Genomic DNA, 14,333 nt, shown 5'->3' on the forward strand with positions numbered 1-14,333 from the left:
ATATAATCAAATGATTCTGAAAAACACTCCAGAAATTAGAGACAGACATTTACTTATTCAAGTATTTTATATTCATCTTAGCAGGTGAAGCGTGTGTTTCTGAGAGTGGTGCTGAGTCTGCCCTCCAGCTGATACCTGGTGTTTAGAACAAAACACACCACAAATACTGAGTTTAAATGAGTTCATTATTATTCCAATGAACTGAGTGAAACATTACAGATAATGCAGTGTTTAAGCCTCCGCTTAATGAAATAATTACCATCATTTTACTTGGGATATTTTCTTAGTAACATTTTAAATTAGCACACAGATCAATGAGGTTTTTTTTTTAATGACATTTTCAAAATATGTGTCATAGCTGTTTTTCATCATTATACTCTAGTAGTCTTCCCTGCTTGCTGGTTCCACTGGACAAGTCTCTATGTTTTAGGGTTTGAATTAAAAATACATAACAAATACACAAATTTCAAAAATAAAATAATAATATACTAATCTCTTTTTTAAATTTTTATTTTTTATATTAATTATAGTTTATTTACTTTGTATCCCAGCTGTAGCCCCCTCCTTCTTTATCTCCCAATCTCACTCTCCCTCCCTCATCTGCTCTCTGCCCCTCTCTAATTCCACTGATAGGGGAGGTCCTCCTCCCCTTCCTTCTGACTGTAGCTTATCAAGTCTTATCAGGACTAGCTGCAATATCCTCCTCTGTGGCCTAATAAGGCTGCTCCTCCCTTGGCAGGGTTTGGGGGGAAGGTCAAAGGGCCAGCCATTGCATTCATGTCAGAAATAGTCCCTGTCCCCCTTACTATGGGAAACCAATTGGTTACTGAGCTACCACAGACTTTATCCGAGCAAAGTTTCTAGGTTATATCCGTACATGGTCCTTGGTGGAGTGTCAGTCTCAGAGAAGAACTCTGTGCCCAGATATATTTGGTCCCTGTGGAGCTCCTTTCCTTTCCAGGTCTTACTAACGCCCCTTTTTTTTATGATTCCCTGCACTCTGCCCATGGTTTAGTTTTGAATCCCAATATCTGCTTTGATACACTGATAGGTAGAGTCTTTCAGAAGTCCTCTATGGTACGCCCCTGTCCTGTTTCTTGTTTTCTCCTACTTCCAATGTCCATCCCATTTGTCTTTCTGAGTGAGGATTGATCATCTTACCCTGGGTCCTCCTTCTTGTTTATCTTCTTTAGGTGTACAGATTTTAGTATGTTTATCCTATCTATAGGTCTAATATCCACTTAGAAGTGAGTATATACCGTGTGTGTCTTTCTGCTTCCAGTATACCTCACTCAGATTGATCTTCTCTAGATCCCACCATTTACCTGCAAATTTCATTATTTCATGGAGCTAAACAGAGAATTCTCTGTAGAGGAATATAGAATGCAGAGAAACACTTAAAGAAATATTCAATGTCCTTTGTCATCAGAGAGATACAAATCAAAACGAATCTGAGATTTCACCTTACACCCATCAGAATGGCTAAGATCAAAAACTCAAGTGACAACACATGCTAGAGAGGTTGTGGAGAAAGGCTAACCCTCTTCTATTGCTGGTGGGAATGTAAACTTTTACAACCACTTTGGAAGTCAATCTGGTGCTTTCTCAGATAATTAGGAACAGTGCTTCCTCAAGATCCAGCTATACTACTCATAGGCAGATATCCAAAAGAAGCTCAAGCCCACAACAAGGACATTTGTTCAACCATGTTCATAGAAGTTTTTATTCATAATAGTCAGAACCTAGAAACAACCCAGTTGTCCCTCAATTGAGGAATGGATACAGAAATTGTGGTACATTTACACAATGGAATACTACTCAGCAATTAAAAACAAGGAAATCACAATTCTCTTTTTAATCTGCTTTTTTGCTGTTTGTTGTCCTTGCTGCATAGTGATTCCTGTTATGGATTGCCTGAATATCTGTTTAGAGGAAATCTGCAGACAGAGATATACGCAAAGGTACACAATTTTATAACTTTTTTGTTAGCGGATATGGAGTTCATATTTGCTTTGCAATGTGACTTTCGCTAAATAATATACTTGTGTACTATTTCAGAGAATACCATACAATTTCACTTTTTATAGAGAGATTATTTTAATATAATTAAGTTGGTTATTTGATATCATGGTCATTATTTGATGAACATAAGCTTGTCTGTAGGAAGTATTTTATGCTCAGGATTTATTGGGTCAAAGTGCATGTAGAGGATGGGTAAACTTCTCTTCCATGATTTTTTTATGACCACTGTTGGTATAATGTTGTTTTGAAATGTATACACCTTACCCCTGTTCATTCAAATGCTGATTTTTTTCCCTCCATTCTCTGGTTTCAGTCTGGATATTGCATTGTGATACTTATTCTAAGCATCCTGTCTCAACTTGGTATAAACTTCTAAATAAAGCAACTAGTCACAATGTTGAGCTGGGAAAGGAAGCAGGCTGGGAGAGGGGAGGAGCCAGAGGACAGGAAAAGGTAGGAGGGAAAAGGAGAGAGGCTGGAGGAGAGATCTTGGAACTACGTGGAGAGATGGACTGGACCTAATATATTGCTAAAAGCAAGTATAATGTGGGAAATCTAAATGTTAGGAAACTATGAGGGCTTGGAGGTTTAGAATGAAACAACTATTGCTCAGCATTGTGATCTAGGTTAACTAAATAAACCCAGTCTCTGTGTGGTGATTAGGTTATATAGCTGTTTAGGATTAACAGCAAGCTTTATTAAAAGATGTATCAATAGTAAATCTTAATCGTCACCTACAACAGACCACCTTCATGACAGTAGTGGGATAATATCTATAGTCCCCCAGGCTGGATTTGACTACATGCCATCACTGTCACCCATTCATATTTAAAAGAAGTTTCTTGAGTTAGCTTTGAGCCAAGTGGACTTTTATGCATTCTAAATTTATTCTGGTGTTATGTGCAAAATTATGTCTTATTTTAGGATTTGTGGTTTTTCTTTTTCCTGCACTGTTAAGCTTGTGTTTCTTTCTTCCTCCCTTTGCTTCTTTAATTTTATAATTTAGCTAATTCTCTGTTGTTTGTGCTAACATCTTCTACATTGTAAATGTGTGTGGCCACAGGGAATATTTTGCTCTTTCTTTAATTATTAGTCATCATAGTTAGTCTTATTTATGCATTTACCTCAATTTAGAAATGACATGTGAAAGCTTGGAGAGAAGGATCAGCCATTATGGGCACTGGCTACTCTTTAAAATGACCTGGGTTCAATTCTCAGCATAAAGTGGCTCACAACCATCTGTAATTCCAGTTCCAGCAGAACTCAACACCCTCTTATGGCCTCCTTGGCGACCATACATGCATTTGGTACATACATGCACGAAGGTATAACATCCATATACATAAATTTAAGTAAAATTATAACAACAATAATGAAATAACATGGGGGTAAACAATAAGGAAATGACATGGGGGTAATTCATAGATATTGGATGCTTTGGTGTGGGAAAAAACACTTAAACTGCTCGATTTCAAATTGAAAGAAGGGGCTTCCTGTTTACAATAGCATTGCCATCAGAGCTTTGTGGATACTTATTCTTATATTTTATGATGTCAAATACTTTAATTAGAATACAAACTTTTTATTGATGTTTAATCATATAAACAAAGGAACAGAAAGTATTCTAAAATATAAATATTCTTGTGACTAAATTCTTAATGACTAAAATCAGTTCTCCAAAATCATGATTTACATAATTTTAAACAAAAAGTGGCAGGAATATTCATGAATAATCAAAATGAGACTAGCTCGTGATACTTACAATCACGCCTTTTATATTGACTGTGCAGCAAACATTCTTAAGAACTTTATTTATGAAGCTGTGTCTTTACACAACTTTATGTGTCATATGTTGTGATTCTTTCCATTTTGTATCTGAGAATTGAAAGTGATGGGGTCAGAAACTGATTTTTACCAATTTCTAACTGGAAATGTTTCTTCTTTTGCTTGCAGAGTGATTCCAATATCAAACTTTGTTGAGTAAAATGGATCATTTCAATGCAAAATATGTGACTTGATTGAAGAGTAGGAGTGAATTCAGTGGACAGAGGTTGTGATGAATGGTAGCTTTAGCTCTGCTTGGCACAGTGTTTCCTAATGTGATAAACAGGTAAGTTTCCAGCATCCACTGAGAATCAGGTGAGCTTCCCAAATCAAATAGGAATCAGGTGAGCTTTCAGCATCAGATGAAAATATGGTGAGCATCCAGCACGTTTCTATGTGCTGAGGCTTTTTATTGTGGATGATTCTGAGGTGAATGTGCATATATTGGGGGAGATAATCTACCAGCTACAACTGGGTAGATGATTTCAGTTCCTCTCTTAATAGGCAGAAAGAATTAGATTATAAAAAAACAAAAAAAAAACAAAACAAAACAAAAAAAAGAAACAGCATCAAATAAAAAAAAAAACAAAAAAAAAGAATTAGATTATTTACAGCTATACCAATTAGCATAAAAGGGAACTGCCATACAATAATGTAAAAGTATACTATATCCGTGAGACATAATTGTTGTCTCTGAGTCTTACTGCTGAATAAGCTTACCCTTTCTAGCTCTTTCTGAACTTTGTCTGGATGGTTCAACTCAGTTGCTTGGCTCAAAACACCTCACCTAGCTAACTGATTCAAACTGGCTTCTCTCACTTCTCACTGGAGTGCTCTGCTTGGAAAACTGCCACTGAACTGCATGGATTGAACTGCACCAAACTGAACTCCACTGCACTCAGCTCCAACTGACTGCTCAATTCAACGCCACTGCACTGAACTGACTGAACTTTCAGGTCTGTACTGTGCTGAACTGTACTGTACTGTCTTCTCCATGGAACTCTATTTTATCCTCAACTCTATGGCATCATCTACTCTCTCTCTACTGTACCCTACTCAACTGTCTCGATTCTACTGTGCTATTCTTAAGTAGATTCTTTTTCCTGTCCTCTTGAGAGTTGGGCATATCCTATTTCTGTCTCATTCTTTCAAATCTTTCTCTAACTTGTCACTTTGTCTCTCAATTAAATGTCACTTTGAAACATAGGTGCTTTCTTCTAAAACCTAACTTTTCCTTCATTGTTTGAGATGAAAGGTGTGCAGTAATGGCGTATCTTTATTCCAGCCAGAGCGATTAAAACGTGTTTCATTCCTGCCTGATCACAGACCTAGAAGGTCTTTAGTTGTGATCCTTTGCCCGAGCTGGCATGTTGCAGAGTTAAAATTCTTCTAAACAATAATGAGAAGCTCCAAGCAAATTTTGGTACTAAATGTGAAGTCTGGAAATGTTTTAAACTCCGATTAAGTCTAATGAGTGATAGGAAAATTGAATAATTTTCTTTTGAAAGACATTGCAGTTAAATGTAAGTAATAACTACTGTTGGTATTTCCTACAATACAAATTATAGATATTTTCATTAAAATCAAGTCTGATGTTATAGTCCTTTGTTAAATTTATCAGGGACTAGTTATATATATTAAACCCTAGCATATAATTATACTTATATGTACACACATGAATATAAAACATATTTAAAAAGCTTCATTTTATCTTTGGTGTGGGTGTCTATCATATTTTGCTTTCTTTATAATAACAGTGTTACTATCTAGGGGTCTTCATCTGTTGCATTTTTTCTGCCAGTTAAAGAAAAATCTCAAGCTTGACAGGTAGCAGTGGGAAAATTTTCAGACCAGTAAACAGAAGACAAAATAAACATAAAGAAAGGCCTTTATTAGGGTGAGAAAACATACACACAACCAAAGACCTTTTGCAAAGCAAACAGGGATGGGGTTGAAGGTTTGGGTTCAGATGGGAAGCCTATGCCAGATCTATTTCTGGAGGCTGAAGTTGTTTTTGTTTGTTTGTTTGTTTTGTTTTCTTTTACATTTTCCTCATTTAAGTTATCATTATTCAGTTTGAAGTAAGGATGGCTGATTGGCCCATAGTTGCTGTTTAAACATACCTGAATTTATGATCTGATCTGGCCTTGAATTTCTAGAGCCAGTCCATCGGCAGTGGGCACTACTGATGGGAGATCATGGCTTCAGTGTCTTTGTTTCATGCTACCAGGCTTTTATCTCCGGTTAGGAGAGTAAGGAGAAAGAATCCAGCCACTTCAGAAATTCACCGTCATTATTATCCATTCATGGTGGCTCTTGGCACCTGTCTGCCTATAAGGGACTCTGTCTACCTCTTACTTCTCAGAGACATGTTCATTCTCAAACCTCATCGGCCATATACTTTCAGTAAGACACAGCAGAAAGAGTTTGGATGTGGAATGCCCTTCTAGCTAGGTTTTGTTTCTAGAGTGTTTGACTTCAGAACATAGTCTACTTCTTGACCTTCAGTTCCCTTGTAAAAATAGAGGCACAATAACAAACTTCTGTTTTTTGAATTCTTAATACATTATCCTGTTAATGGTTAGAACTCAGTTATAAAGTAGGATATAACTCTACAGAGATAATCAATAAAGCCTCTATTTAAGGCTAAGATCACAGTTTGGGGATTTGAAAAATTCATTCTTTCATTCATTTGTTCATTTTGAATACCAACTACTGCTGAGCAATTTTTAATATCCAGCCTTTAATATTTGCTTCATCTAATGTGAACTTTTCCATATACTCAGTTGACTGACTCTATCCTCTCTGGTCATTCTGGTCATGTTGGAAAAAAATATCTGAATCAGACCTATCTTCATTTTTACCATTGACATCTAACAATTCACATTTATTTCCATGTCGTTTTATTATCTGTTTTCAGCATAAAATTATGAACATTAAAAGTGTAGCATCTTTGTTTATGTCTGGTTAAACCATGCCTTGAATTATATTTGACAAATTATATGTGCTAATAAATACACTTGAATAAATGAATACATAAAGCATTCTATATAACATGTGTTGGTTCCATTTGCCCTTGAAATATAATATTCATTTAAAGTATTTTTTACTCTTAATGTGTTTCCATATTTATAAATAGACTATATTTTTTTTGCCTCATTTATGTTCAGAACATTTTGACTTTTAAATAATGCTACAACTGACATCTTTATACATGAATGTCAGTGCATAATTTTGATTGCTTCTTTAGACTAAATTTCTACACTGGAATATCCTGATAAAATGACTCACATTTTATAACTTCTTACACATTTTGATATGCATTGTGGATCCACTAACAACAGTACATTGATGATAATGACTCAGTAGAAACTTGTTTCGTTGAAATGTTGGCTATTAGAGAAAAAAAATCAGTGAGCTATATAGGAACAACTCAGAGAAATAAAGTGGTCTAGGGCAGTTATGGGGTAAAGAGTTGCAAATAAAGGTTACAATCATGAACATGATCAGTTATCAATTTACCTCACAGTTGCAGTAAAAATAATAATTATGCATGGGTGTGGCCACTCAGTAGACAGAATATAAAGTTTTCAAATGTTTTTGAGCATTCTTTGGGCTTGTGCCTGGACAAACAACAGGGTAAAATGTCCAGTTGACAAATATGGTATAACATTTTAGACTTGGTGCTAAAAATTGGAAAAACATCAGAGTTCCACTTGTACTTTTATTTGAAGATGTAAGAATGTACAATTTTCATATTTTAATTCTAAATAGATACAAATGAATATTTTTCAAATATTTGAAAGTTTCATAAGCCTTAAATTAGTCTCAAATTCACTTATGACAGCTGGTAAAATAACACTTCCTCACTGTATATTTACTATGCACATAAGATGTAAACAAACACTGGGTTGGAATTGTTTATTAGCCCAGTGGTAGAGCACATGCTTAGCATGCGTGAAGCCTTAGGTTCACTGCTTCTAATCACCGCAACAAAGTACACACAAACAATTTTAGTTGTCATTTGGGATAGGATAAGTCATTGTTCTCCTCCTTTAAAAAAATTAATGTCTTGGCTAAAAAGAAATGGAATGATAGAAAGGGTTGAAAAAATCCAAAGGAAGAGGAACCAGTGCATTAAAAAGTGTAAATAACCCTACAACATAAATAGAAATGTAACTTAAATTTATAAGTAAGAGAGGTAACTAAGTTTGAAGTTTCATGGAATACTGATTTGGAACAGTAACTTGATGGAGATGATGGTATGAAAGGAGAAAGAACGAGGTAAAAGTAATGAGGCAAAACCACAACAATCCACAAACAAGTAGGAAGCCAAATGATGCTCATCTCATGGGAAATAAAATAGTTTGGAAGAAGATGATGCATGAAAAATATAGAGAGTTAGAAAACACATGATGTTGGAAGACACAATAAAATAACCAAAGGCATTTAATCAAAGGATAAAAATGTAATGGTGTATTCTTAAACAGTTTAGCCTAACCTTTGTGCTTTGACATTTTGATAGTGATCCTCACAGTCTCATAGAGAACTTTGAAGACCGGGGTTAATCCATGAATGAAGCTAATTGACACGAAATGATTGCTGTTTTCACTTCAAGGAAGGAGTTTCATAAGATATTTAGCCTTTTTAAACCATCTCTATTCTGGAAGCCTATCGAGGAGGCAGTTTGAGCAAACACGAGGACAGACCAGGGTAACTAATGGGCTGAGAACATTTCATAAACACAGAGGTTGTGACTCATACCCTTGTTCTTACCGTTACCACAGTATGTGGTGTTTCCGCATTAATTCCTCTTGTTATAAAGGAGCTGTTTTCCACAAGTCTCAAGGGGATCTTATAAAATCAATTGAATAACAACAGATAAGTACTTTGAGCTTCTCAGAAAGAAAACTAAATCTTATAATTGCCTTCTTCAACCACCTTCATATTACTTTATAGAGTGACTTAGAGCAAATACAAGAGAGATTAATCTTCTATCACTTCATTTTTATCACAAAAAATGTGAAAAAAGAGACACTGACACATAAATGCAGTGTATAGACAATTTTCATTAATGCTAAGTATGATACAGCAATGAAATCACTGTGACATATTTAAGAAATTAGTGAAATGTGTATATACACATATATATAAAATCATGCATGAAGTTATGTTTGTATATTATAGCCCACTTTTAGAATGATTATATGCATAATTTTCCAGAAGAGAGGATAGAGTTTCATTAATTAACCTATACTTGGGGTCCAGATTTAACTTTACTTACAGCAGGGATTTTCAGAAATTATCTGGTATAGTGTAAATAGTCTGTCTCTGGGCTTAGAATATTTGTCTGTGGAGCACTAATGGGTTTATGAGATCATTGAAGGTTCTTAAATATGTGAAATAGTAAGCAATTTATCTTTGCTTATATATATGCCAAGGAAATTATTTATGAAGTTGCCTTGCTTCCCAAAGGCAAAAGAATATTCGAAAAGTAGAGTCTCTGCAAGGACAAGCACATTGGTTCCAACAAAAAGAAATTCCTAGATGCCAAAGCACAGTCATCATCATCAACATGCCTCATCATCCAAGAAATTCCAGCTCTGCCACCCTGTGTGTGATCAAGTTTCTCAGAGATACGTAATGTCTGATTGTCTCTTGTTGAATCTACCCTTTAAATTACTTGTGTGCAGAAAACATACTTGGTGCTTCAGTAATATATGTGCAATGGGTCAAATTGTTGGCTAATTAATACTGCCATACTTGGTAACTCCTAGGAATTGCTTGTCATGACTAAACTCTTTTCCACTATATGCTAGCAGGTCAGAGACAGAGAGGAAAAAAAAATGTGAATGCTATATTTTCTCAGTTATTTGTAGAAACTAAGTTGTTACACGAAGACAAAATTGAGTAGTTATCACTAGATGCTGGGAGGATCAGAGGGTGATGGAAAGAAAGAACTTGGAAAACAGATATACACAGCACACTGAGAGAGCAAGAAGGATTTTCAGGGTTCAATAAACAGAGAAGGCAAAACATCAGCTTCAGAATGTCTAGGCCATGGTTGGGAGTAATTAGAAAAAGTTTTAAAGGTTACAGTTTTGTAACTGATGATAAGAATGCACTGCTCTGATTTAATTATTATATGTTGCATACCCAGTCAATTATCTGACTTTGCCCCCCCAAAAAAATGACAAAACTGTCTTACGTTTTAAAATTTTTGAAAGATATAAATAGAAAGATGGCAGTAGCTAAATTCTTATGTTATATATATATGAGATATATATCATATAGATACAGCACATCTACTCCAAAAGCTTACTAAGCTATAAATATAAAAATTAGAATAGATAATCTATAGTATTAAAGAAACATTTTAGAATAAGTCAATGCAATTTCATATAAATTGATTTTTATGAAGGAAAAGACTTCATGGTATTATTTTTTACTTACCATATAGATAGAAGAGAATTGGATGAGGTGAATCTCAGCATTCCATGGAGGTGTTCTCTGTAATCTACATTTTGAGCGTAGATCACAGTTGAGAATTTTTGAGTGAGGATGAAAGAAAAACAAAAGGCATCATTGATGTTGCTATGGAAACAGATGAGGGCTCACTCAGCCCAGCAGATGCTGCCCCAGTACAGTCATGAAACTGTCACAAAAGGAAGATATAGCAGCAAAGCGGGCGTTGGATGCCCGGACATCTGCTAGGAGTCTTGTTTAGCTTAAAGCACCCACTTTAATAAAGAGAAGAAAGGCAAATAACATGTTTCCTCCTTACTGCCTCAATGTTCTTTTTCACAGAGCCATGTGCAACCTACACTATCCAGTAAAGAATGACAATCTCATGTAATCAAAACCCCTTACCAAGCTATGGAATATTCTCTCCTCAATTAATACCTATTTCTTTTCTAAGACATTTACTTCAATTTTCTTTTGTAAGTGGACATTTCTTTTTTAAAATTTATTTTTAAATTTTACTTAATTATAGTTTAATCATTTCTACCTTTCTCCCTTCCCTCTTATTTCTCCCATACCTGCCTCTGGCTCTCCCAAATTTGTGGCCTCTTCTTTTATAAACATTGTTTTTATATATTCATGTCAACGTATAAATGTCACCTGATGATTCTGTTCAGTGTTGATTGTACTTACATATTTCTAGCACTGACCATTTAGTATTGGATAATCAATCAGAAGGCAGTTCACTGGGGAACTGCTTTTATCAGTTGTTAATTGCTTATAGGTCTTCCTTTAGGAGTGTGGATCAGTGAGATTTCCTTATTTATGTTAGAGTATTAAGTGGTATTGGAATTGTCCTTGTCCTGCTTAGACAGCCTTGTTGAGATTTAATAAATTTAGTTTAGTTTTGTTTTAATTTGTTTTTTTTATTAGTAATTACACTTTGTTCACTTTGTATCCCCTCGTAAGCCCCTCCCTCCTCCCCTCCCGGTCCTACCCTCCCTCCCCCTTCTTCACGCATGCCCCTCCCCAAGTCCACTGACAGAGGAGGTCCTCCTCTCCTTCCTTCTGATCTTAGTCTATCAGATCTCATCAGGAGTGGCTGCATTGTCATCTTCTGTGGCCTGGTAAGGCTGCTCCCCCCTCAGGGGGAAGTGATCAAAGAGCAGGCCAATCAGATTATGTCAGAGGCAGTCCCTCTTCCCATTACTATGGAACCCACTTGGACACTAAACTGCCATGGGCTACATCTGTGCAGGGGTTCTAGGTTATCTCCATGCCTGGTACTTGGTTGGAGTATGAGTGTCTGGGAAGACCCCTGTGTTCAAATTTCTGGTTCTGTTGCTCTCCCTGCGGAGCTCCTGTCCAAGGCACAGTCTCACAGTGGATGTCTTTGTTAAGGCTTATCATGCTATGCTAAATTACCATGACCTTAAACAACTTTGGTAGGAAGATGTTTGTTTCACCTTCCAACTAACTCTTAGGTCACAATCTGTTGCTGAGAGAAATCGAGGTTTTCAGGATATTCAAAAAATCCCGTAAAGGAACCTACAGGCACGAATTGACACAGAGGCCGTGGAAGAAATTGACTTGCTGTTGTTCATTCTCCCTTTTTATACTACCCAGGAACACCAGCCCAGGGGTAACCCTGACTACAATTGGGCCTTTATCATCAATCATCAATCATCAATCAAGAAAATGTACCAAAGGCCTGCACACAGGCTAATCTAGTGGGGTCTCATGAGCCACTCATTCCATGCTGGAACTGGGCAGTAGGTCTTCTGCACGCAATGACAGCTACTATGAGTTCGTGAGCACAGAGGTCCTGTCCAGAAGATCCAGAAGATCCTGTTTTGTTCTGGTCTTCCCTGAAATCCACCTCTCTGTTTCCTCTTTCATGATAACTCTTTTATATTGAGCATTCCACAGACACTTACTCTCTGACATTTTATTAGTTGTGAGTTTCTTAACTGCCATCCATTGCACAATGAAACTTGTCTGGTCGTGTCTGAGAGATGACTTACTCTATGTATGTAGAGATAGAAATTTACAGGGCAGTTTGATAGTATGTCTGCCTAGTCAACCAAGGAGAAGCAGTAGTTTCATCCCTGTGGCTTGTGGGCTCCATAACAACGTGTTGTCGGCAAGATGTACAGTGCTAGACTTGTGTTTTCTCTGGTTAACTGGGCCTTAAAGCTAAGTAGGGAGTGATTGGTTACTCCATAATGTATGTATGTACCAGTCTTTTACCCTTTCACCTATAGGCATGGTTTTCACAGTGTTTGTTATTGTAGCTCACAATAGTCACAGTTTGAAAATTATGTGTGTGTGTGTATGTTGGGGGGGGTATATTCCAGCAGTCTAGACTGGATTTTCTGGTACTAAGAAAGTTAATCAGCAGAAAGAAAACTTCCAGATTGGTACCAGCTTGACTTTTTCATGTCCTGTTGCCAATGTATTTAGTGTCTTCAACAATAAAGTCTTAATATTAAGTTATGGTATGTACCAGTAACTATACCCGACCTAAGCCCACCAAAAATAAGAAGAGCGCCCTACCCCACACCTACAAACAAACAGACATAATAACAATATGGGCCTGCCTTCTAAGGCACCAGAGTCTATAAGCTACAAAAAATCAGCTCTCTTCTGTATCTTGGAAGGACTGTCTCAGTAGGATAGTGAAAATATGCTCAATGGGCAGGAAAGAAAATATACTTAACAGGCGCTGTACTATCTGTGACAACTGTGAACAGCAACAACTACCAGCATGGCGTGATATCGCTAAGCTGTAACAGTAGCTTCCATAATTATCGGTGACAATGACTGTCTACTTGGGCTTAAGACCTGATGAATAAGGTGGAAGTCATTCCTGGTACTAGAAACCTAGCAAACTTCCAGGACTACTGAAGTCATAGATCCTGGAGGTGAACCCTACAACCACAACTTCACTAAAGCAGAACAATCTCTTAACTGTATCCTAATATTTGCCCCAATGCACACAGATAAGTATAGAATTCACCTTACATTTAAGAAACTTTTTGCAGCAAATTGAGAAAGATGCAACCCATCACAATGCAGAGTTCTGGGGTCCAGTTCTGATGGGTACATCTACAAAACAACTCCTGCAGCTCATTCTCAGGAAACGTGGTGGAAGAACAAGTGGGAAGAGTATAATAGCCAGAGAAGCAGGGCGTTTTCTCTGAGACATTGTCTCCTAATAATGTCAGGAGTTGTACTCATAAAGTCTCCCCAACATGACTGCCTAATCATGAACTGAACAAGGACCATAGCAGTAGACATTTCAAAGTGGGTAAGAAAAAATTCCTTAAGACCTCAACCCTACATAAAATAGTATCAACAACTAAGGCATGCTATAAGTGGGAGAGCACTCTTCGCTGGGGGAGAACACACCATTTGGTTTACCAATACAAACAGGCAGCTCTGAAAATAAACATGCAATTAACATTACAGGTACTGACCGGGTTATATTTAGGAGAGCAAGAAGAACATTTCATCAGGGGCTTGCAGGGAAGAAAGGGAAAGGTAAATGATGCAATTAGATTACAATTTAAAAAAATAAAACAAATAAGGAGAAAGGATCTGTGTACAGAAGTATAATGAAGATGGAGGAACTTGCTGCAACGGAAGAGCAGGAATTTGTTGAGAATTTCTTTCTCTGCCTAAACCAATAGGCTCAGTCCACCACTGTGATGTAAATAAATAACTTAGATGAGGAATTTGTTACCCTGCAATGGATTTCTCAAGGAAGCTAGTTGATTTTCTTCTTTTTATTTTCTTTTTCTTTTTTTTTTTATTTTATTTTTATCAGTTACATTTTATTAACTCTGTATCCCAACCGTGTCCCGATCCCTCATTCCCTCCCAGTCCCTCCCTCCCTCCCTCCCTCCCACCCTCATCTCCACCGTGCCCCTTTCCAAGTCCACTGATAGGGGGGACCTCCTCCCCATTCATCTGATCCTGTTTTATCAGGTATCTTCAGGACTGGCTGCAAAGCCCTCCTCTGT

At 36.8% G+C, this 14,333-nt stretch overlaps 1 long non-coding RNA gene across 1 annotated transcript in view; it reads right to left on the minus strand.

Annotated features, from left to right (window-relative positions):
* Positions 1–10,387, minus strand: part of LOC132648239 (uncharacterized) — a 31,451-nt gene extending 21,064 nt beyond the window's left edge. The window contains exon 1 of the long non-coding RNA XR_009586610.1: positions 10,300–10,387. This is a non-coding gene — a long non-coding RNA (uncharacterized LOC132648239). The remainder of the gene's footprint in view (positions 1–10,299) is intronic.
* Between the last annotated feature and the right edge of the window lie 3,946 nt (positions 10,388–14,333).

The sequence above is a fragment of the Meriones unguiculatus genome, chromosome 16 (assembly GCF_030254825.1).
Source record: "Meriones unguiculatus strain TT.TT164.6M chromosome 16, Bangor_MerUng_6.1, whole genome shotgun sequence".
Lineage (NCBI taxonomy): Eukaryota > Metazoa > Chordata > Mammalia > Rodentia > Muridae > Meriones > Meriones unguiculatus.